The sequence below is a fragment of the Mastomys coucha genome, unplaced genomic scaffold (assembly GCF_008632895.1).
Source record: "Mastomys coucha isolate ucsf_1 unplaced genomic scaffold, UCSF_Mcou_1 pScaffold22, whole genome shotgun sequence".
Taxonomy (NCBI): Eukaryota; Metazoa; Chordata; class Mammalia; order Rodentia; family Muridae; genus Mastomys; species Mastomys coucha.
The window spans coordinates 18,604,713-18,616,498 of NW_022196905.1; positions in this window are offsets into that span (position 1 = coordinate 18,604,713).

Sequence of the window (11,786 nt, forward strand, 5' to 3'; positions counted from 1 at the left end):
ACATGTACAGAGGGGCAAAACAAAAACGCAAGACGAGACAATCCGCATTCATCCGACATACACACACATTGAAACACGTAAACAAGACATAATAGTTCTTCCTGAGCCAACGCATAGCTCATTTCTGTCCCCAAGGTTTCCCCGTAGCTACATCCCTATCTGTGCCAGCTTGGGCTCAGATAAACCGGCGGACCCCACCATACCTTGGCACCCTGGCCAGCCAAAACCCAGCACATAGCTGTCTATCCCGGCAACACCTGCCATCACTGGCGAACCCCGCCATCCATAATTAGCTTAAGGAGAACTCTCTGTTCTTTTCTAATTCAATCCAGCCCCACATTAGGCGCCATCTGTCGCTGTCCAGCAGCAACGTAAAACAGTAGGTTACCTGGAATATGAAGTTAGAAATAGATAGGAAAAGATAGAAGGAGATATGAGAGAGTGGCCACAGACATACCTACGCACGTGGAAGGGTAAAAATTAGACAGGAGACATTACTGCTCAGCCATCTTGGTTCTTTAATAATAATCCTTTGTTCTCCCAACAGATATATTACCTGGGCCAAAAACCCTTCCCCCAAAATATGTCAGTGTAACAGTCCAATCAGTGACTTCCTTGTTACTCTGTGGGGGTGGAGCTTTTGAATGTAACTGGAACCAGGTTTCGCTCAACAGGTGGGCAAGTTTTGCCTTCGATACTGTCCGGGCTGTGGGGAGGGAATCCACAAGAAATATCATTTTAAACAGACTTAATATGCTAAAATACGGCTGCCTAAATCACAAATAAAAAATGGTTACTAGACTTTGGAAGGCAGTCCATTGAACTGAAATATGTTTGTGATAGTCAGAAGAATGTGTCTATAGGTGGGCAAGTGTAAGCATGGGTGTTTAGGATTAACTAAAGAAAGAAGATGGAATGTAAATTCTATGAAGGGAAACAATTGGCAGGTTTGCTTCTCTTCCTGGGCTTTTCACATGTAAAGTTCTTGATGAGCTTAATGTTGTAGTAGAAATCAGTATAGAGGTTTCTAAAAACAGACAAACAACAAACACCTACAAACAGACCTTCCAGATCCAGTGATAACACTCCTGATATTTACTGGAAGGACTCTAATTCGACATGTCGTTGCACGTAACTCCTCATTGCAACACTATTCACAATGGTAATGTTGTAGACCAACTCTATGTGTTCAAAATCAGAGTGGATGGGGTGGTAGTGGTGCATGCTTTTAATCCCAGCACTTGGGAGGCAGAGGCAGGTGGATTTCTGAGTTCAAGATCAGCCTGGTCTACAGAGTGAGTTCCAAGACAGCCAGGGCTATACAGAGAAACCCTGTCTCAAAAAACAAACAAACAAGCAAACAAACAAACAAAAAACAGAGGAGTGAATGTGAAGGTGGTATATATATACAACGGAGTCTTTTTCAGCCAGAAAGAATGAAGTTATGTCATCTATTGGCACAGCTCACTTTTAAGATGCTTGTCTCTATGCAGTAGAACCTGATTCTAGCTCTATCATGGGGTTAGAGAGAGAAGCTTACATTTGTCAAACATTGCATATTAGGTATGTAACTATCTTAATTAGGGTTTCTATCGCTAAGAAGAGACACCATAACCAAGGTAATTCTTATACGGGACAACATTTAATTGGGACTGGCTTACAGGACCAGAGGTTTAGTCCATTACCATCATAGCAGGAAGCATGGCAGCATGTAGGCAGACATGGTGTTGAAGAAGGAGCCAAGAGTTCTGCATCTTGATTCGAAGGAAGTCAAGAGAAGACTGGTATCCTCAGGCAGCTAGGAGGGTCTCAAAGGCCACCCCCACCCACAGTGACACACTTCCTCCAACAAGGCTACATCTACTCCAACAAGGCTACACCTCCAAATAGTGCCACTCCCTGGGCCAAGCATTCAAATAACCACAGTAGCCAAGAGCTATACTTATAGTACTTTAGAAACTTTTACAGCATTGTGATGCACGTGCTATAGTGACTATCAGGTGCAAGAGATGAGGAGATCCAATAGTCACATTACTCTGGAAATGGAAGAACTGACTCCAGAGCCTGTGTCTGTGCCTTTAACACTACATGGTGGACTTTCATGGAGGAAATACTCCCTCCATGTCATTTTTCCTCCCCCACATATATACTTAGAAAATAACCTGTTCTTGCCTCTACACCAAAGACTGCTTCTCTTCCACACTTTCCCCTGCAGAAGTCTTTCTGAGTATAGGGCTTTCTGACCAGTTCTTCCTACTGCCTGGTTGCCTATCCTCTCAAAATCTAGCAAATTCAATAAAGAGTCTGGTGTCCTTGAAAAGAGAAAACTAGGGAGGGAGAGGAGAACATGGCACAAAGCTATGCTGGAGATAAGACAAAATGACTATAGATGTCAAGCTTTGAGGATATTCAATCAATGACTAAAAGAAAACTGCTAAGATCCTTATTGGAAGAGTGTGTGTGTTGAAGCAGCAGCTCTTCAATTATACCTAAGTGGTCAATGGACCTCCAACTCCTGCTCTATGTCATAGAAGAACCTATTTCCCTTTGGGATAGAGATACATGAATACCACTGTTGAATGAGCACCATGGGGCTAAGCCTGGTGCATTAGCTAAAGCATATGTCCACTTATTCTCACAATGACTCTGACTTGTGCCTTTATACCCCCTACAGAGCAAGCTCACAAGCCAAACTTGCTTGATACCTTTTTCTGTATGGTCCATGTGCTAAGAACTATCATTATATGCTTAAATGGTTTAGAATATGAAATGAAGTATATTTGTGTGATATGAAAATTACTCCTAATTCTAATTTTGGTATCCATAAAGTTCTTTGGGAGGATGGCTTTGTCCATTCATTTGTATGTGACCTCCAGTTGCACTCTCATAATTGTGCGCATAGAGCTTGCAAAGCTAAAAATATATACTAACTAGCTTTTTACATATAAGTTTGGCTGACTCCTTGTCTTAGTCAATGTTCTGTCACTATAACAGGATATCCAAGTCAGTAATTTATAATGAAAAGAAGAAAATTTCTTTGAGATCACAGTGCTGAAGGCTGGGAAGTCCAAGCTCAAGGGCCATATCTGATGATAGTTTTCTGCTGCTTCATAGTAAGCAAAAGTAGAAGGAGTACATGGTAGAGGGGGCTGTGATAACACAAGGAGCTGCCTTGCTTTATACCAATCTCTTATCACAAAATAACACGCCACTGAGAGAGCATTACTTCCTCCTAATGAGCTAATCAGCTCCAAAAGGAGATTCCGATCAAATACCAACCATAATCTCACAGGAGGCCAACCATACCCCCAATCATTGCACCCCACATACAAAGAAGGATTACAAGGCCTAAAGAGACTAAGAAATTAGCTTACTTAGAGGGATCCAAAAGATACTGTTGAACAAGCTGTTCCTAGAGTGTCTACCCTCCCACTACTGAAAAGAGGCAGTTGAATGTCATTGGCTTCATTGTCATTCTAGTTTGAGTTGATGATAATTGGCAGTGAGCACATATTGCTTTTACTCTTCTAAAAGTGTATTGTTCAAAACCCAATTACTCTGCTAAACCCACCCTCTAGTAAATGTAAAGTCTCTTAAAGAAATGAGATTCAGGGAAGCCTTTTTTTTTATTTAACTGAGTTGCTGTAGACCCTGGGTACTTTTATAGTACAACTGGTAAAAACCCCAGGAAGACATAAGGCTCACAAACATGTAACGTGAAATATACTCTTAAACTTTGTACATAAAAGGCAAGTTAAAATCCACAATTTATTTTCTTTTCAATATAAAAACACAAATTTAAGATCAAGATACATGCTCATAAAGTTCTTCTGTTTCCTTAAAACCTGCAAGTAATAACTTTCCAGAGAGGCTGAACATATTTGGTGTGGTAGACACAGACTAGGTGTGTGGCAGGTTTGATAAAGCAACAAGACAAGAGGTGAGACAAATCTCCAGATTATATGCAAGGATGTGCCAGAGGAAACTTACTAGTCATTCATTAACAAATTGAAGGATCCACTCAAGTTCTCACAAGGCACAAACGAGACAGGCAAGGGGCCCCTGCTCTTCAACAACAGACATCATCATGAAGGAGAGATGCCATAAGTAGAAAATCTATTCAAGTTGGTGATGAGACTGTGTGGCAAGCACAGGAACACAATGACAATTAGTGGACTTGCACTGAGTGGTCAAAGATGGCTGTCTGAGTAGAGCTTTGAGGGAAAGAAAGTCTATTTCGGGGGAACAGATCCAAAGCAAAGGAAATACTGATGGGAAACAGTACACAGTCAGCAGTATGTGAAAAACAGAATAGAGAAGAGAGTGCTAGAGAACATTTGGGGCATAAGGTAGTGAAAGTGAGACCTCTGAGGTCAAGGGTCCACTGATGCAATTTCATTTTTGGAAAGAGGTGGTAAGAAGGACAGTGTCTCCCAGAACATATTCTGAGTTTGGTGCCTTTGAATGTTAGCTTATAGGGGTGGGTTGTTGTTGTTGTTTTTCTAAGAGTACCATTAAGCTAAGATGAAGTCTATTGCAATATGATGGGCCCTAACCCAACGGCTGGTGTCCTTGTAAAAAGAGAAAACATAACAGATTCTCACAAGGAGGAAATGCTTTGAAACAAAAGAAGAGATAGAAGTGATACAGCTGCACATCACAGAGTGACAAGGGTTTACACAACCAGTAGAAATTGGGAGAAGCAGGGAAGGATCTGCATTAGGGGCATGGCCATGGAGATTCCTGATTTGAGACTCATACCCCTGACCAAAAAAAAAAAAAAAAAAAAAATGTGTTGCTTCAAGACCCCTAGTTTGTGTGAGGGCTATTCCTTGCCATCTAGTGGCATTGGTTCTGGGATCCCTGTAGATTCTAGAATCTAAGGGTGTTCAACCCTTTATACAAAATGAGGTATTTTCACATAACATAGCCACATCCTCCTGGATACTTCAAATCACTTCTAGATTCTTCATAACGCTTAATACAATATATATGATATGTCAGTTACTCTCATCTTATTTGGGGAATAGTAACAAAAAGTCAATCTATGTGCAATTATATTTCATTCTCTGTCTTTCACCAGAATGCTCTGTAGACATTTTTGACTTTTGAAGCTTTCTAAAATTAGGACCAACAAAATGGTTTGGTTTGCAAACAAGTACTTCCAACCAAGCCTGATGACTTGAGTTTACATAATTCACACAAATTGTCCTCTGACCTCCACACATGCACCCTGGCATGTGCACAGGTGTGTGCATGCATGTGCCACACACATACACACACACACACACACACACACACATGAACATAATCAATCAAATTTCAAAATGTTTCTAAGCCATGTGATTGAATCTGTAGTCATGGAATCTGCAGATACAGAGGGCCATACTATAATTTATTCTCTTAGTCCATAAAAAACTAACAGGCATGAATCAACCTCAAGGGACTTAAATAGGTGTGTCTGGCTGAAACTTTGAAAGAAGGTGTGACTACTAGGTTGAAAGATGACCACAAGGGTCGGGAGTGTGGCTCAGTGGTAAGACCTTTGCCTGATATGCACAAGGGCTGTGAGCTTGATCATCTCTGAAAATAAATAAGAACTAAAGAACAGCCAGTTAGGGAGAATACAGTACTTCAGAAGAGAGGTAGCAGTGAGCAGTGCATGAGATATGGACTCCCATTTTGAGGCTGAGCACCTGCAGTGGCAGCCAGGCATGATGTGAGAAACACCTCCACAGAGAGATCTATCTACGTGGAGGACCCAGGTGAAGACAGCCAGTTGTAATCACAAACCCTGACAAAGAAGAAGATATCCTTCAGCTAGTCTTTCAATACATGACTCCCTGGAGAAGAACTTCCCAAGGGAAGAATAAATTGGTTTCCATATTTCTGCATCCCCAACTATTTTTCCAGGGGACTTGTGTGTAAAGCTAGTTACCGTATGACTGCTGATTGATGTGGATAGAGTGAACTGGGAAGGTAAACATATCCTCGAAAAAGCCTTGCTTACATGCCAAGTCTGTTTTCATTTAATTTGTCCCTTCAATTTTGTTGGAATCTATTTATTGCTTGTATTAAAAAGTAACAACATTTAATCCTGCAATGTTCATGTGGTCAGGAATCTATAGTTCATTCTACCTCCTACTTAGGGTGAGAAAATGTTGACTCTTCTGAGTTGGAAACAATGACATCAGGAACCAATTAACAACCATGGAGCCAGCCAGTGTTTCTTCACACTGAAAATGGAGCTACTTGGCTACCAGGCTTCACAGCCGTGAACAACAGATTATTCTACCAGACTTCTGCACCACTCTTTCTTTAATAGTAAAAATTTTAAAGCCACCATTGTGATCATGATGGAGAGATTTACAGATGTTTCGATGAAACTCTTCATTTGGAATTTATGCAGCAAAGTACATATTGACTTTGTGTCACTGAAAACACCAAGATTTATTATTCCTGAAGATAAGTAATAACCTTGACTTTGATTTGGTCAATATTTATCTCACAAGTCGATAAATCTCCAGCAATAAATTTCAACAAAAGCCAACACTTTCTGATACAGGGCTGTATTTTGCAGAGGCCCCCAAATTTCTCTGTTCTTTTTCTCACACAGAGAGCAGTCAAACCTGAGAAAGTATTCTCAGACGTATTTTATTTTTAGTGAGTTCAGTCCTTTTATGACAGCAGAGTTTTATCCAAATAACTTAATGTGGGTAGGAAAATTACAGACTCTGGATCTTTTTGTCTTTCTTTCAATAGTTGTAACCAATGAATCTTCTCCCCAGTCCAGGTCTTTCTAAAGCTGATCCCAATGCTAACATCAGACAGTGGCCAGAACAGGCTAAGGGACAGGCCTGTCTGCAAATAAAGGTGATATGTGATACTGGTCATTTGTGTGCCTGTCACTGAAGGCATGATCTAAGCCACCCTATTATATTTTAACAGTGAGTGACCTCATACTAACTTCACAGAAGCCCCAAATCTCTTTTTAGTGTTTGCTGGTCAAATAGTCTGTCACCATTTAAAACGATGCTGACTATGTGAGCAGCCAAAGCAGTTTTCCCATCTAGCTAGACATGACACACTGGTAGAAATCCCAGATGATGCATCCCCTGTGTCTTCAAAGGCCATTTTCTGCTCAATGTTACAGGCAATTGCCTTCTTTCGTACCTTTGAGCTACATGTTCTATTCTGTAATAAAGTATCTGATACAGGATAATTTATAAAGAACAGAGATGGCTCTCTTGCTCATGGTTCTAGAAGTTAGGAAATCCAAAAGCATGGTCCTAGGATCTGTTCAACCCCTGGGGAGAGCCTTCCTGGTGTATCATCATCATGGAAAGACAGAGCAAGGATGCTATCCTGTCTCACTCTTACTCATTTTTATAAAACAACTAATGCCAACATGGGAACTGCACCCTCATGACTTCTTCTGATCCTCATTGCCACATTTCCAAACACATGAATATATAAAACTCAAGGCATTTAACATGTCGCATTGAGGAACATATTCCAGCCATAGCAACAGGTTGACAGTTTATCAGCATGTATGCACCAATACTTCTGAACATATTGTATCTCTTCTCCTTGGAAAAGAACAAATATGGTGCTATGTACTTTCTGTGTGGCCCATGGACCTTACCAGGGACCACCAGAGCTGATTCATAGAGAAGATTCTTTAGCTTGAGTCTATGATAGCCTTTTTCCTGCCTATAAAATACACATTCCAACATGCTGACAAGTTATCTAGTAAGGTCCTTACCAGCTGAAAATTTCCACCCAATTGTAATTTTATGAAGATAACATTTAACGCATTTTATATAGAGTTTTCACCTACCATGTAGGCTTCGGTGCTGCTATTTATTAGACTGTATTGTGCTTTACTTGAGGCCAGGTTTATTTACTCAACTTAAATAAGTTTTTTTTAACTCAGTAAAACTTCTAGAGAGCTGAAATCACAGATGGAACAGTCTGAAAAATCTAATGTACATATTTAAGTTATGTCAAAAATGATCCCAGTCAATCAAATTAGTAATCTCCCAATAATAAAATTCTTTTTAATATCTATATTGAGATGATGTAAAGGATCAAAGTAAGGATTTTGGAGCCAGACTGTCTGGTGTTACATCCAACCTCTCCTACATACCAACTGTGCCACTTTGGGCAAAGCAATTATTTCTTAGTGCATATTTTGTCACAAGTTAAACTGAGATCTCTAACTGTAGTATTATGCACATAATAATTAATATATGTAATATTTGAAAAGTACTTAGAATAATATCTGGCTTGCAGTGAACGATAAATGCACCACACTGGTATTTTGTTAAAAGAGCAAAATTTTAAGTTAATATGCACTCTTAATTGATTTGTGTATATTAGTAACTCTAATTATAACAATTTTCTTGATATGTATTACTTTAAAAATAATAAATAAATAAATACAGACCCAAAGGATAAATTGATTTGCCTAAGGTGGTTTAACTTGGTGCTAAAACCATGGCTTCAAAATCAAGACTCTTGAGGAAAAAAAAACATACTTGTACTTTTATGGTAGCATCCTAAGACACAAATGTCATTTTTACGGAGCATTCTTTACATGTCTTCCATTTTCACATAGGTCATTCAATGATTTCAACAATCCTTTGAGGATTTTGCTCCTATTTCATGATAAGAAACTGGGGCCTAAGGGCACTAAAGACTCCTGATTCATCTCAGACTTAAAGATTTTATTTTATTATTTTTAAGTGTGTGTATACAGGTAAGTGAAATGCATGTAGAGGCCAAAAGAGGGCATTAAATCCCCTCAAGCTGCAGTTACAGGTGGCTGTGAGTCGCCCAATGCTGATACTCTGAAATAAGCCCAGGTTGAGTGCAAGTATTCTTAACTGATGAGGTATCTTTCTGGATCTTGGTCCTAGATTCAAATTTGTCTTTTGAAATTGAAATTTTGTTCACTTTCTATCCCTCAAACCACAGCCACATGTGAATAGAAACTCTACATGGCTTTCTCACTGATATCCTACCACATCCTACTTTTTGACTTTGATACTTTCTAGGCCTTTGGAGAAGTTGAAAGAATACAACAATTAATATCTAAGAGTCCTTCAATTGATTTCAACAATTAATTTTTATTTTGTTTCTTTCAACAATTATTTTTAATATAAAAGCTTTTCAAACATATAGAAATGTCACCAAGAAGTACTACATAATGTGAAGAGGGTTGTTCTTCAGCACAAAGGGTGTAAGACAGAATAAGATCTAACTGTGATGGGTACATATGTATCAAATAATACAGCATCAGATTTATAGAGCAACTGCCAGAGGTACTATCACATGGGCAAACAGAACCACAACAGAAGACTTGAAGCCACCGCTCTCTATTCATTAAAAAAAGAAGAAGAAGAAGAAGTAAGCATGCAAAATACACACAAAATCAAAACAAGGACAACTTGGGAGGATTAAGAATCCTACATAGTAAATTTCAGGCCTAAATCTAAGCTACAAGATGAAACCCTGTCTCACAACATGGGGAAAGAGCTTAACAGAGCAGTGGGGGCCATTAAAGCACAGGGCAGGGAGCTAATCCAGCATAGGGATGTAGAAGACTAGGCAAGATGAGCACTCTAGAGATAGTGCTTAACTGTGGCACCTACTGAACAAAAGGAGGCATCAAAGGCTAAACTGTTGAGTAAAGAACACAAAAATACACATTTCTTTCAGGAAAACAAGAGCAGAAAGTCCCTTTCCTCTCATCAAAGCCGTCTCTGTTTGTGTGGCCAGTGTCACATGCCTTGTCTTTAGAAGTTATATAGATCAATGGACAGAGAAGAGGGGGGCAGTGAGCTGCCTGTTTTCAAAGAGCACAGCTCAGCTGAAGACTCCATGGGCTTTTCCAAACACAGTGCAAACCAAACATTAATCACTCAGAGACCATGCTTACCTCCACGGGCAGCAGAGTTTGTCCCCTGATTTGTACTTAAGATGGACTTACTCCCCTAGCCAAGGTGTAGTTTTGAGGGATGGTTTTCTTCATCAGGTGGATTAAATATGTAAGGAGAATGACACTCTACACAGTACAACTGCATAAGAACTTGAATGTAACATACATTGAATGGTTTAGTGGCCCCTAAGCAGAAACTCTACCCTACTCTAGCTCCTCATTCTATTTCAGAGATTTGTTTGAATATTCTGAAACAAAGCCTGACACTGTTAGACATGCTCAAAGAAGATTTAAATGTCAAATAGTATCTTCTGCTTTAATGGAGTTAATGGTTCTCAAGTATTCTGCTGCTCCTTGCCTGTTCTAAGCCTCATGTAGTGACTATGTTGACCATCTGCTTCTCATGGGGCATCTTCCATAGGGCATCTTCAGCTGTCTGTCTGAGTGGATAAAGAAGATCGTGATGAAGAGTTACTCTTCTGGCCACATACAACCCTCTACTGGTATGCTGAGTGAGGGTGTGTGGGGTCGGCAGGTAGCACATAAGTTACTTTTCTGGTAATATATGACAAAGATAGCTTCCTGAAGAAAGGGTTTATTCCGTCTTACAGTTCCGATGGGATAGAATCTATCAAAGCAAGGAAAGCACACCAGCAGGAGCAGGAGGCTGGCTTGGCAGCCGAGAAGCAGAGTGATCACATTTCTTCATTCATAGCCAGGAAGCATAGAAAGAGAATATGAAGCAAAAGTAGACAAATGGCAAAATACCAAAGCCCAGCAATGTACTTCCAGCAAAGCAACACCCTAAAGGTTCCATCACCTTCCCAGTGTCACCAGCTAGGGTCTAAGAGTTCAACCATGGCTTCTGTAGGACATTTCATAATTAAACAATGAGAAGGCAGAATTGCCTGAAAAGCTGAACATCTCCACAGAAGTCCTGTGTCCTGCATCCACCACCATGAACAACAAATGGCCCACACATCTCTGTTGCCTCTCTATGGTCTAACAGGTGCTGTATATCCCATCAATGCTGGAGAGATGCTAGCATGAACATCCATAGCTGAGACTGGCTGGCTGTGGGTCCTACATGAAGGAGAGGTTGTCAGTTTCTGCTTAAGGCAGAAACAACAGCACAGACTCTAGTCAATGATCAGGAGAACTGAAACAAGCAGCAGCAGGCGCTGCCACTCACTAACTTTAGGTCACAAACATGCAATCCTGAAGTACAGACATCAAAACAAAACTCTCCATAGAGTCTCATGTTTAAGGAAAACAAGTTACAGAAATTTAAGCAAATCATCGTTGAGTCTTTCTGCCATCAAATCATCAAGGCAATTATCATCAGCAGTCGCACGCAGCACAGAGGAAACCTGTATCCACACTGAGGGATGAGGTGCTTTGGATGCAATAACTGATGAGGGTAAACTGTAAGAACTTTTCTTTTTTGTTTTCTAAAAATACACTGAGAGCTAATTGATTGCCCATTTCTGAACAAATAAAAAATGTTACACAGGTTAAAATGTATTTAGAAGTAAGAGTGACAACAGAGCAAAGGCCAGGAGGGAGAAAGTTCATGGCTGCAAAGTCTTGGTTATCTGCACAAAGTGGGACAGTACACCACAATATCACACATCACGCATATTTGCTTCCAGGAAAAGGAACTAGCCTGAAACCACAGTACCCTGTGTTGTTTCAAGAGGCAGGGGAGAAACTGCTTAGCACCTCTGAACCACTGGCAGGAATAAATTTTATTCATCCACAAATTTGTATCAAGGGTTTTGGGGGGTATTTTTTGCTATAACAAAATGTTAGATTCCAGTTACTTACAAAAAAAAGAAGGAGG